The 13,488-nt window shown below is 39.7% G+C and overlaps 1 long non-coding RNA gene across 2 annotated transcripts; it reads left to right on the top strand.

Moving 5' to 3' along the window:
- The first annotated feature begins 1,713 nt into the window (after positions 1 to 1,713).
- LOC140257738 (uncharacterized) lies at positions 1,714 to 7,131 on the top strand. Of its 2 annotated transcripts, none has more exons than XR_011905116.1 (3): positions 1,714 to 1,837; positions 4,693 to 4,843; positions 7,016 to 7,131. It is a non-coding gene; the product is annotated as an uncharacterized lncRNA (long non-coding RNA). The 2 variants fall into 2 exon arrangements; XR_011905117.1 differs by lacking the exon at positions 1,714 to 1,837 and adding an exon at positions 2,023 to 2,089.
- Positions 7,132 to 13,488: the final 6,357 nt, after the last annotated feature.

Here is a 13,488-nt window from a genome sequence, read left to right as displayed (position 1 = left end):
TTATGAGCATCAGTTTTTCAACAGTAGAGATGAGTTTCTGATTTAGTCGGTTGTCCATGTCTTTGCATGCATATTCTGTAACCAAAGGATTCGTCTGAGGGAAGTTTAGGAAAAGGAAGGCTAGTTAAGTCTCTCGACTTTAAAGAAGAAATAAAATACGGGAATAGTTGGTTTCTTACAGGAGAACTGTCTCACCAACCTGCACTTTCAGTTCTAACAGGCTTTGGTTCCAGCTGGAGGAGACTTCTTCCTTCTTGGAGTGGCCTGGAAGATGCTAGCATCCACTGCTGCAGCTACTGCTGAATTCAACAGGAGTTTTGCCATTGGCTGTAACAAGAGCAGGACTGTGTTTTCTGTCTGCATGATCCTAAAAGGGAGGCAATTACCGCTTAATGAGGGGCCTGCCAAAGGATATACAGTAGCTTCTGACAATGAGCTTAAAGGCAGTTCCAAAACAAATTTAGCTTTATGAATGTCTTACAGGCAAGACACACCCAGTGGTGGCTTCTTAGGCATCCTGCTTAGTCTGCTCAGAGGCTGACTGAGGTCATGCAGAAACACTTTCAGCTGCTTTGCACGCTCTGTGTAAAGGGACTATGCTCAAAGGAAACCACCAGTGGTTCTTGCCTCAGGAACAATGGAAATGGTCTCCTTTTAACTTCACCCAGTATTAAACGATTTAAAAACACAGCACTCTCACTCATCTTGGGAGGATGTGATTTCCGAAGCTCTTTTCCCTGTTGTTTTCTGACTTTAAAAGGATTCTAACTCACAGTCCTCATACAGGACAGTGAAAATATCTGGTTAGAAATGATGACAAGCAAGTTTCTAGGTTTAAGAATATTTATTTTATGATTCTATTCTATAGTGGTGAATTAACATGGCCCCATATTAAAAAAAGAACTCTCCCACAGGCATTCACAATGACATTCCCCATTTTCTAGCCCTGGTACCCTCTGTACACTCAGTTGTGGCCCTTTCTCTGTGTTATTTTCCTTTAGAAGCCATGTTTGTTTAGGTTCCTACTTTATACTTTAATTGGAGCTAAAAATGCCTAAGACCACCTCTTAGGCAGAGGCACTGTGTAGCATTCTGTGATCTTGGTCTCTTAATCGTACATATTTGTTATTTGCACAAAGTACACAACAGCTCTCTTTGGGTTGTGTATTTCCTTGGTTTTTGTAGATTGTAGGGGCTTGGGAAAGGAATGAGGACTGGCTCACTCTACTGATTTGGGATGCAGTCAGAAAACCCCACATAGTGTCTGTAGAATCCCTCCTGGAAGCTACTGCAACAGCATAGTTTGTCCCTGTCCACAGATCTCTCCACCATAGCCTATAAGAGTGAAATATACAGCTCTGTCATTCTGGACATACTGTTTAACATTAACATATTCATCCTCAGACTGGGCAATCCAGTGGCCAGGTGTATGTGGGAGTCACATCTTCTTGACATAATGATCTGTCAGAAGTTGCCCTCAGATGTTGTTCCTCTGTAAGTAGTTACCTAGGTCTCAGCATCAAATCTTTCAGATATGCGTTTATGAGGGTATTAGAAGACCACAGGGGAGTTTCTAAGAATCATCCCACCTTCTAACTCACCCATCACCTCAGAAGCTTATAAGTAAAGGCACTTCAGAGAAAGATATTTTTCCTTTATATTTTTTAAAGCTTACAAATACATTTTGTCTTGCATTAAAGCCTTTTTTTATTTTCAGAAGCTTCTCACTTGAATTATGAAGCAGATCAGAGGCCATCATAAAATCATCCCAGAAGAAAAAGGCAACATAATGGAACAGAAATTAAAATACAAATTTAAGCACGAAGCACCAGGAGAGGTCTGGAACACAGCATGCATATTACCTTAAAAAACAAAATGTAAAAGAGTGAGTCCTAACAACCGTACATTAGAAATTGCAATGTGTTCTAATATCTTCCAGATGTGGATTTCATTACGGCTAAAGTTAGGTAGGTTACAACCTGCACTTAAAAAGCTTTTCTTTGCCACAGACTGAGAAAGTGAAGATTTACTGAAACAGAGAGAAAGGAAGGAGCTGAAACTTCTCCCGACAAACACTCAACTAATGTTTGTGAGTACTTCACTGGCAACCAGGAGGAGAGGGGTTGTTCCCATTATAGCTGGTTTCTTTATTTCTTACTGAGGTTGGTAGAACTTCTCACAGGAAGGATGTAACACGGGAGGTGGCAGATTACAATCTCCTATTTCTACATGGAGCCAACTGCTGTTTACAAGCAAGTGCACCCTGGAGGCACTGAGGAATAAATACCTACCAAACAGCCTATAGCCAGCAAAATTAATCACGGTTTTTCACAGAGCTCTGGCTTATGCGAATATAGCAGATGATCCCTAATAAAACATTGAAGTTTTCCATCATGGCTAACTAATCTGAATCTGTGCAGCTTTCTTGTGTGGAAATCTGTATATCTCCTTAGGCAAGAACAGCTCCCCAACAGCTTTCTTAAAAGCTGCATTTGTACCAATGCCACAGAATCAGCCATCAACATTCCAGGCAAGGATTCCCCAAAGATACAATTGCCCATCCAAATGAAATCCTCCAAGCCCCCATCATGACAAGCCCTTCTAGTGTCAGCAAGGGTTCCTTCCCTGTGAGACTGTCAGAAATCTCATTGTCAGGGCAGGTGACTGTGACCCATGTTGTTGAGTGTTCTCAAAATTTAAAATGTTGACTCTTTGTTGCTGTTTAAACAATACTGATTATATCTGAAGATTGGCTGGTTCCCCGTGCTGCCTAAGTTCCCAAACATTTGCTCCAACTTGTGCTTGGATCACTTTTCTGAGAGCAGAGTCTTCCTCTGTTGCTGGGCTAGAAACCAAGAGAGGACATCCTCAGAGGTTTGCATAACTGCAGAGTTCCCCCAGTTGTCTGTCAAGAACAATATTTTTATTCCTAAAAATGAGTTTGAATATCAGTGGGTCAGAAATCATTATCGATAATGCAGAAGAGAAATCTCACACATTTCCACCAAAACCTCAATCCTCAGCAGCTGCTTTGAATTTTGGGGTGGTGGAAGAAACATTCTGAATAGCATTCTGGCAGCTCTCAGAAGGTAGTGTTGCTGAACAGAAAATAGTCTGTTACTATTAATCCTGGCCATGTTCTGAATGAAATTCTTACCTCTGTATTAAAATGCTAGCTAATTTTCATGTAACAGGAGGTGCTTTCAGTGTAAATGCATTTTAAGAAATGTATTTGTTACTACCATGAAAGATCTGATGACACTGCAAACAAGTAGATGTTAAGAGACATTTGGCTTTCTTCTCCACGCATTACCAAAGCATCAGTTTGCATATCTCAGATAAACTTTGGAATTTTTCTGCAATCTTATGGCATACAAAGGAAATTCAGATTCTTGTATGTGGCAGAGCATTGCCCACGTTAATTAGGAACATCACCTTTTTAGGAAATGTATCCATTTATATCAGCTGAGGATGCCTGACTGTGAGGAAACAAAATGGCGCTACCTTCTGTGACTCAGTTCAGAATTTCACATGTAAATGACTAAATGAGCTTGCATCAGTGGAAGAACATCCATCCAAGGGAAGTCATCGGCAAAGGGTGGTGGAACAGAAAATACTGCACCTTTATGCTTCGGGCACATTCTGGAATCGTAGTTCTCAGGTTATTTCCAACTAATATGAACCAGCTGCTTCTGGTGCTGCAGAACGAAAAATTAACAATGATCAAGAACATAACAGCTTGGAGTCAGAGAAGCACATTTGCAGTGAGATACCTATTCTGCTCCTGTCTGGAGCTGGTGAGACCACAGCAGCCACTTATCTCCCATCACCTCTTCTAAGACTGGTACCATAAAGCACAGCAATGAAGAGACAAATGAGAAGTCTTCAAAGTGTGGCATCATGAAAGAGAGACAAGAGGGACAGCCATCCTGTAGTTTGCTGTGGCTAATTCTCATGATTTTACTTTGAAAATTGGTGGAAAGGTGGGAAAACTGATTTCCTGGGTGCCAAAAGTCTTAACCTCATGGCCTTCATGATAACTAATCAGATGATTGCACATCTGTTAATGTAAGTTCATGTCTTTGCAAGGCAAACCTGCTCATGCTGAAATGAGGGATGGATAACTTAGAAAGAATCATCAAACTTTTAAAAGGCAAAGATGTCTGGGAGCTGCAGAGAGGAGGGTAAAGCAAAGTGATCTTCAAATGTAATGAGGAAAGGAGGGAAGCAAAAATGTCCTCTGCACCTTCCCTGGCAAAATTCAGAGATCAACAAGGAAATAATTGAAAATTATCAGCCTGGAGAAAGATGTAGGTAACAGTATAAGCTCAAGAAGAAGCACATAAGAGTATGCAAAAGACCCAACAGGAACGCCTGTGTAAAAATGCGAGGCAGCAGGATGACTCCATTTATTACAGTTTAATTTATTGGCTGCTGACAGTGTGTTCTATTCAGAACAAATATAGTGCAGTCTCTGTCCCCAGAAGTATTCAGTTTAGATAGAAAAAAAGATTAATTAAGATCTTTCAGATTGCCCTCAGTGTATTTTAATGCAGAGGTGCTGCAGAATCATTGTCTTGCATTCACTGGTTTTATTAGCCATTGCACACAAGATGGAAACTGCTTATTCACAAATTTGACCTCTTTATTTGCTAATTTTTCACACAGTTCTTTTCTCACCTTTCTCCCCAGAAGGAAGTCTCTACGCACAGACCAGAGGCTGGGGAGGACCATATCTACCCATGTTGCACACAAAACCCTTTCTACTACTGTTGGGACATGGTGGGAGAAGAGAGCTAGGAAATAACAGAGGCCATGAACCTATCAGTCTTGCACTGTAAAGGTAACCCTGCTCATTGTAGCAAAATGATGTGGCCAAAAACATTGCAGCTATTGTTTTTCATAATGAAAGTATGCTCTGTGCACACATGATATTATAAAATATTCTATGTTATCCGAAATATGGCAACACAGCATGGAGGGAAGGACTAATTGCTTTTCAGAAATCATGTGTATTCATAACATTTTAATGGCTATGGAAGGGATTGTTTCAGCTGTGCATCTGAAGAGAGCTGAAAGATAACCCACAAAAGAACTCCTCTTCATTTAAGGGATGGAAAAAAAGTATAGCATGCATCAGTTTGTCTTGTTGCCTGTTGGTAAAGCTCTTATTCACAAAATCTGGTTCCATGTGGTGTGGTGCACCTATTGTTGAAATCATTTCAGTTGAGAATTAAGCACATTCATGGCGCTTATTGATCCAATATCTAGAGGAAGAGATCCCAGAGCAGGAGGTTGTGTATGTTTAGAGGTGGAAGTCTTTTATAAGCATTACCAAGTGGCTGAATTTCTGATGGAGAACACAAGATAGTCATTCAAATGGCAGTAATTCAGGTTGCAACAAAGAACCTGAGACATACAAATAAATGCCTCATTTCTATTTTACAAGTCACATAATGGATGTCACATTCAGTGCTTCTTATGATGAACAGGCTACTTATTAACAATAGTCTAGGACTTTATTTCATTTTAAAATTGCCATCTTTTCCAATTATTCTAACTTTTTAGTATTTTCCTGGTTTAAAAGGAACCAGGATATTTTTAGTCTTGACCACAAGTTACAAACAACAGAAGTTGCTATAGAAACTGAAAAGGCACTTTGTGGAATGAAAATGCAAGAGGAAATACAGTTCACTATTTATCTGCTGCAGACAGTAAGACAGAATAAATATATATCTGTATGCTTGTGCATGTACATATCTATGGATATATATGTGACTTTCCATACCATATCTAGCTGCAGCACAGCTAGAGGCAGTTGTCTTACATGGGATTGGGGGTGGGAAGCTGTTTAGCAGTCTGATCTCCCATTAATGTGACACAGACTGCATACCATGTTGAACACTGCTAATAGAGAGGACTAAGGTTGTTCCTTTCCTCCCAACCTAAATCGGTCCCCATCACATACCTTTTCTTTTACATCCCTTTGCTTGTTGTCCTTCTTAAATAAACTTAATGCTCTTGCAACTTCAAGCACAAGTAATTTCCAGTCACAGGACTTGGGTTATTTTGTATCTGTGCAATCTTCGTGTCTTACCTACAGAGGGGCTAATATGGATGAAGTAGTATATAATTTTAAGCCACTGAGAATCAAACTCAAAGCTTAGTGTTACAGCATGGATTACTGATGTATATTCATAGGAAAGAATACTGAATAGGTAGAACCACAGAATCATTAAGGTTGGAAAATGTCTCTAAGGTCATCTAGTCCAACTGTCCGCCTAACACCAATTGTACCCACTAAAACATGTCCCTAAGTGTCACATCTCCATGTTCCTTGAATTCTTTCAGGGACAGTGACTCCACCACCTCCCTGGGCAGCCTGTGCCACTGCCTGACCACTCTTCCAAAAATAACGCTTTATGTCCTCATTAGACTTCAACTATTAGATGTTTCATAGGCACGGTGCCTGCAAGACCAGAGCTGAAATGTTTTACTGGCTTCTGCTCCCACACCTTTTATTTGATTTCATTTTTCTTCAGAATGATTGTATAGGTCAGGTTTACAGTCCTTTGTCAGGAACAGGTCAGAGAAACATCGATCAGAGGTGATTTAAAAATAGTGGATCCTGCCCCTGGGTGGAGATGCTGGAGGCAAGAAAATGAACTGGATAGGAATCAAAGACCTTTCTAAAACCACTCTTTTTTTTTTTTTTTTTTTTTTTTTTTTTTTTTTTTTTTTTTAATGTATTCTGTTATGTTTAGAGTAGTTCTGCACTGTCTTAGGGAACAAAACTACTTCTCTGTTTCAGAATTCATATATAACGCCAACAAAGCACTTCAGATCAGATTTCTGAGTAGTTAGGTACTCCATATTGGAGGTGGTTGTCTTCGGCAATTGTTAGGAGGATCTTGAAGTACTGGCTAGGTGGTTTTATGCACATTAGTTGTTGCTCAAATAACTTTGAGGAGTTTTTCTTTCTTTCTCTCTTGCATATGTTGTCATTCTCTGTTAGACCCTGTTTTCCCAGCTGTCTGCCTGGCTGGGGCTCTGACGTCTGTTTGCAGGAGAGCCGTGGACTCAGCTCCAACAGAAGCCATCAGTGACATTCTGGGATGTATGAAGCTGCGTGTAAGTCCAATCTCTCCAAAAGTAATGTGTGCTAATGGTTATCACTGTAGTCCAGGTGCTGTGCACCCCGTCCATGCTCTAGGTCTCTGCCAGAACAAGACTTTGATGTATTTCCATAGATAAGAGGTCTTCCCTGGAAATCCATTTGATTGGGTGGAAGAGAAGGGATCTTCCGTGTTCTCTGTTGGACTGTCTAGTCTGGATGAAGCCCTGAGATGGGGTTCACTGAGGGACATGCCATGCTCACACCACTATCTAGATACCAACTATGGACCCAAAGGCAGGTTTTTTACAGTCAACCCCTTTTGCTTCAGTTCAGTGTTTACAAAAAGATGATATTGTGAAGTAGTTTTGGAGCACTATGGTAGAACAAGGAGTTCAATTTAAATCCTCTTGAAAAAATTAAGGATTTTAATTTCCAAGCAGGTATGGAAAAGTAGGCATATTACAACAGCTTAGGAGAGCACACTGAAAGGCAAAGGCAAAGTTAAATTTGACGAGCTACTTGGTAAATAAGCAATACCTATCTAAGGCACTAACCAAGGCAGGAGTCCTAGAGAAAAAAAATAGTAAATGACCCTGCAATTAAGGACTTGTAATGCATACCTTGCTAGGGATAGATGAAGCCCTCACAAGGAACCTAAGGTCTGACAGTTCCTACTTTTAGAGCTTTACTTTGCTTTGCTGGCCAGAGTACAGGCAAAAGGTTAGTTTGTGCCTGGTTATTTATATATACATTTAGGCTTCCATGTGGTTCAACCTCAATTACTGCTTACGAAAGCAAATCTGATTTCAAAATATGAATCAGCATCAGTACCTGGACATTAATGACCCATGAAAGGGATTTACATATGTGTTTGGCACATATTCTTGAGTAAGGCTATTTTTAATGCTGGCAGTATTCAAGTAGTACACTGCTTTTTAATATGCACTGTAATTCTCTCCGACTTAAGCTCCTCAGTTCTTGAATACATTCTTATTAAAGAGAACAGATGGTTTCAATTACACTGGCTGAATTCTCAAGGGTAGCTTCAAATTTGGGTGACACCACTGACTATTTGGTTGAACTAACATAGGCCAGACTGTTTTTGCTGTTTCTCCAAGCCTATCTACTTCTTCTGTCCTTTCTAAAAAATTCCAGGAGGTCTCTGTAGCTAGAATTAAAGACAAGCAAACTACTCTAGACTAATCTTTTGTCTCTTAAAATAGGTGGCCAGATAATTCCAGTTCAGTTTTTAATAGTCAGAGCATGAGAGAAAAGGACAGTCATCCAAATGTGATGAGCTCAAATTTTTTCAATAGCATCAGGTATTTGGAGATGCCTTTTCTATTTTCACCATGCTCATGTGATGCTTCCTCCTCTGACAAATTATACCTTTCAATCAAGACCAGTGCTAAGTGAATCTGAAGTGATCCTATCTTTGGAGGCTTGATAATTAAAATGAGGCTATTTTGCAGAAAAATCCCCAGAAAAAAATAAAAATAAAAATAAAAAATTATCAATAGAAGTAAATGATGTTTTTCTTTTTCTAATAAATTCTTGTTCAAAAACCATTTAATGCCTAAGAGAAAGGTCAAAATCAAGTAGACTTTTAGGACTACACAGCTATTTATAAGTGCTGGGACATTTCCTCCCTGTAGGACAGTGACAATAGAGATGGCATTACCATCATACTCTGCCTAAAAGTGCCTCTTCATCATATACCAGCTAGTTGTTTTTTTTTCCAATCAAAACTTTATTGACTCACAGCAAGCCATTTGTAAATGATAGATTAACCTCATTAATAAACAAAGCACCATTAAAAGAAAGAGCTTGCAAGAATTACAGAGCATTAGATCTATTTCCCAAACAGAGCAAAGGCAAATGTGTCTGTGCCTTTTATATGACATGAGAAAATGCTGGCTTCGGTATCCATTTTCTGAACAAATTTCCCAAGAAATTACTTAGGTAGGCAGAGGTGGAGAAGGATTCTCAGAGGCCAATGAAAACACTCACCACAAACAGTTAGTTCAAAGAGAAGCTTTGGTTGAGATGAATGAAATTGCTCCTTGGGGTAGGAAGAGGTTGCTGTGTGTCTGTGTTTCACTAAGCCAAGCACTGGATTTTTATTTAGCATATTTTTCAAAAGGATACCACTGTTTATGGTGTTGTGCTGTCTTTTGTCTTTCACTTTCTTTGACGAACTGAAGAGTAGCAGGTAACCAAGAACAGAACAAGGAAACATGAAGGGGCAAGAGAGACTAAAGCAGGTTCTAATGATAATCCACATGAGTGGCTTTGTACTATCCAGGGTTACCTGGAAAAAGCTTGCAGTCCACAGTAAACTCCTACAAGAACAGCCTGCAGTGGTAGGAGAAACAGTGGTTGAAGATTTCTGCTGGATAATTCTGCTGTAACCTGAGTCCTGGTGGAGAGCTTAGATGTCTTTTTGAGTCTAGTTAGGCCTTTATGAACTCTTCATGACAGGAAACAGATTCAGTATTAAACTTCCCCTTTGTAGAGGTGCTTGCCATTTTCTCAGTCTTTCACTAAGCTTTGCTGTAAAGCAGTCAGCCTACCAATTTGGATTGCCAATGGCAAATCATCCTTGGAAGGGATGTGGCTGCATGCCAGCGTAGTAATGAGGTGTCAGCTGATTTAACAATAGAAACCACTGAAAATACGAGAAAGTAGAGGTTTAACTTAAAATTACTGCTCTAAATTGTATGATCCTGAGCAGATAGCAAAGTGAACCAGACAGACTCTCTGCATTATTTTCTGCAGCACTCTTTAGTATCAGACATCCCATTCTGAATGTCATTTAACTGTATCAATCAAGAATACCTCCTCCTTTTGCTGCCATTTAAATTCCTATATGAAGTCAAGTATGAGGTCAGCTCTTCCAATACAGCATTGCAATTAGAGCTAACAGTCTCTAAATTCAGACCTAGGAATCTGCTTTCCAGGACAATCTCCTCTGTTCACTTAACTTGAGTTTTTGTTCCCAGCAGCTGTACCTTGAATTTGACTGCATTAAATGTTCTTTGCTAGTTCCTGATCATTAGATTGTGCCAATGGTCTGCTCTCATTGTTAAATATTCCACTAATTGTGGTGCTGTTCACAGATGTTGCAATGAAAGACTTAATGCTGTCCCCATGAGAAGACTTAAAGTTGTGGTTCATGAACACTGCAAATTTGCGTACTCCTTCATGTTGACCAGAAAGGATAACTGAGAAAAGCAGCCTCCCTGTCAGCCAGCTTTAGTTCCAGGTGCATGAGATGAGGATGTTTCCAGGTGTAAAAAAAACTAAAAAAGGGTTTAGCTAAGACACTGATGACAATACAAAATAATGTTAGACCAAAAAAATATATCCTGGGACATCACAGAAAACAGTAAGGCTTGATGATATCTCAGCCTTAGCAACTGTGTCAGAGATCTTAAGAAGACTACTGCATCTGATAAAACAAGACTACTATCTGCTTGTTGTCATTCAAGAAGGGTCACAGGAGGCTGCAATGAGGAAACTGCAGAACACTGAAAGGGACTCTGCATCCCCTGGAAAGATGCTAAAGGGATAAGGAGTGCTCTCCTCTGTCCTCCTGGCTGGTGGCTAGGTCAGGAGAAGAATAGATAGGGTTAATTACTGGATAAGGGGATGGTCTTGGGATCAAGGTCTTGCATGCTATGATCTTGGACACACCTTTGAGAGACCAAGTATATAGGTGTCAGATGGAATGCAACTGAGCAGATGGGGCAAAAGTTGGTTGGATTGATTACCAGAGCTTTAAACTAGATTCACTGGGGGCAGGGGATGGAGTTCCTTGTGACAGAGAGAGGCCTGGTTTTGGTAAACTGTATAGAAAAGCCTCTCAATTGTCCAACTGGATGTTCTGAGGGCTCTTCAGAGAAGACAGAACTGCCTGGCTTAAACTTTCTTGCATCCTTCTAGAGATACCTGCACCTTCTGCTTCCCTACAGTGCCTGTATAGCTATGCAGGCTTTGTGGGGAATTAACAGGAAGAACTAGAGATCTGCATGCAGTCACGGGGCCATGATCTCATTGAGATCACAGGCACATTGTGGGACAGTTCACATGACTGGAATGCTGTCATGGAAGGCTATGTGCTTTTTAGGAAAGATAGGCTGGCAAGACAGGGTGGTGGAGTTTCTCTATATGTGAGAGAGCAACTAGAATGTATTGAACTCCACTTGGGGAAATCTTGTGTGGATATGCCTAAATAAACACTTTTTTATTACCTGGCCTCATCAATATTCATAAATTTATACAGATTAATTCCACAGTCTTCAGAGAGCTTGAGTTTCATTTCCTTACTGTGTTGTTTGGTGGGAGGAGGTGCAGAGACCTTCTTTACTAAGGGAATGAGGACATCTGGAACCACTGGATATTTGGGATGTGGGTTAAAAACAAACTCATTGCAAGAGGAGGAGCTGAACAACTTTAGCTGAGTGAACCACAGGCAAGCAGGCAGATCTTATGTCATGGCATAGTTTGTAACATATTTGTAATATATAATACATTTTCTGAAATTTTCACATTAAAATGACAGCTACGGAAAGCTGACAGCTGAAAAATTAACTGATATGCCACAGCTATGCCATTCCTAGGAACTCAGCTATCTCGGGAAAAGGAAAATAAGAATCCAAATGATTTTAAGAAAAACTGATAATAAGTAAAGCCCTTAGGCTTACATATTGAGTGACCTGAAAAAATGACTGAGCCAAGTAGGCCTGTACATGCATTTCTGTGGAGGATCCATGGAGCCTTTAGAATCACTGTGTAATAAAATGAATCAATTTCCATGAAAACTGTTTTTAGAATATTAATATAATTGGAATGGCAACATTATGACAGTCTTTTGTGTTTTATGCAGTGGAAATAGCAATACATTTCTTATCCCTCATAATAGGAGATCCATAAAGTGGACGTGTGTGATGCAAAAAGAAAACTCTCTAGAAATTAGTAGGATGTAGTTCTGAGAGTGAACATGCAAGCAAGATGATTCTCAGCAGCTCAGCAGAGTAACTCTTAGTGTAGTTATGACCTCCCTCAAAGACAAAAAACCCAATACCAGATTGCTAACAGGTGTTCTGGGTTTTGCACCATACAGCATAGGAGGTAGATCCTAAGAGCTTTCAAAAATCTCACGTGGTACTGAATCATGTTGTGTAAAAAGTCCCTCCTTCATACCATGCTTTTCCTTAATTCTTCCTTCCTTTCTTCCCTCCACTAACTTCATCCTGGATAAAAATAATTTCTTACTGACACTGAAATATTGCTCAAAATCTAGTTTTCTATTATTTGTATATGGAAACCTCTATTTTGTTTATAAGATAGATTTATTTGTTAGAAAACTACTTATCATATGTTTCCAAGAGAGAAAGAGAGAGAGAGGAAGGAAAAAAAGAAGAAAAAGATTTAAGACCTTCCTGCCTATGGGAAGCTGACTTACTTAGAAAAAGCATCCCAGAGTTCTGTTTGGTCAGTAAAAGCTTAACAGATGATGAGAGAGAAATAAGAGCACACACTATTCCCACAACGCAGGAAGTTAAGCCTTAGAGTTCAAGCACAGGATCTGATGGTCTTATGCATAGAAACATTGCAAAAAGGACTGAGTGTACACAAGAGTGAGAAAACTATTCCAGACAGTGTTGGTAACACTGAATATAGATGTCATAGTTACAAAATACTGAATACTGAAATAATGAAAACCATATTCACGTCTAGCATGGAATATCAGTAACTGAAATGCATTCCTGAGAAAGAATAATAACTTTAATAATAATCATCATAGAAATGTATCCAACATAAAGTGAAATAACAGCTCGATGGTGTCAATATTGTGAATTTTCTCATTAATATCAATACTTGCTTGCTTCATTCCTTATATGTTCGTGTATAGATTTGGAGATATAATTTACCTTTCCTGCTTTCTCTCTTCTCTTTGTGTTGCTTTAAGAAAAAAATACACAAAAGTTTATCATCATTCAGAAACTAGGGAGACTGTTTAAAAGCAAAATTCACATGCTTTGCTCGTTTTATACGTGTGGCTATTTTCTGGGGCCAGTGCTCCTAATGTGCCGCCCTGCACAAGCTTTGAGCAATGTCTAAGGCAGGGACTCTTTATCTGTTCACCCTCTTGCAAGCCGGGTGTCAGGAAAAAGGACAGCTGCTAACCTGGCACCATGGGGACCTCCGCATGTTTTGTTTAACTGTCTGTCATAGTCCTCACCAATGCTGTATGTAAAAAAGTTAGTGTATAAGACCTAAAGATACCAATGCCTGAGAATTCTACCACAGTGATTCTGCATGCTATTGTATGAAGGCAGAGCAACAACCCCAGATGTGCAGGATGC

Source organism: Excalfactoria chinensis, chromosome 1 (genome assembly GCF_039878825.1).
Source record: "Excalfactoria chinensis isolate bCotChi1 chromosome 1, bCotChi1.hap2, whole genome shotgun sequence".
Taxonomy (NCBI): domain Eukaryota; kingdom Metazoa; phylum Chordata; class Aves; order Galliformes; family Phasianidae; genus Excalfactoria; species Excalfactoria chinensis.
This window is presented reverse-complemented; position numbering and strand designations above follow the sequence as displayed.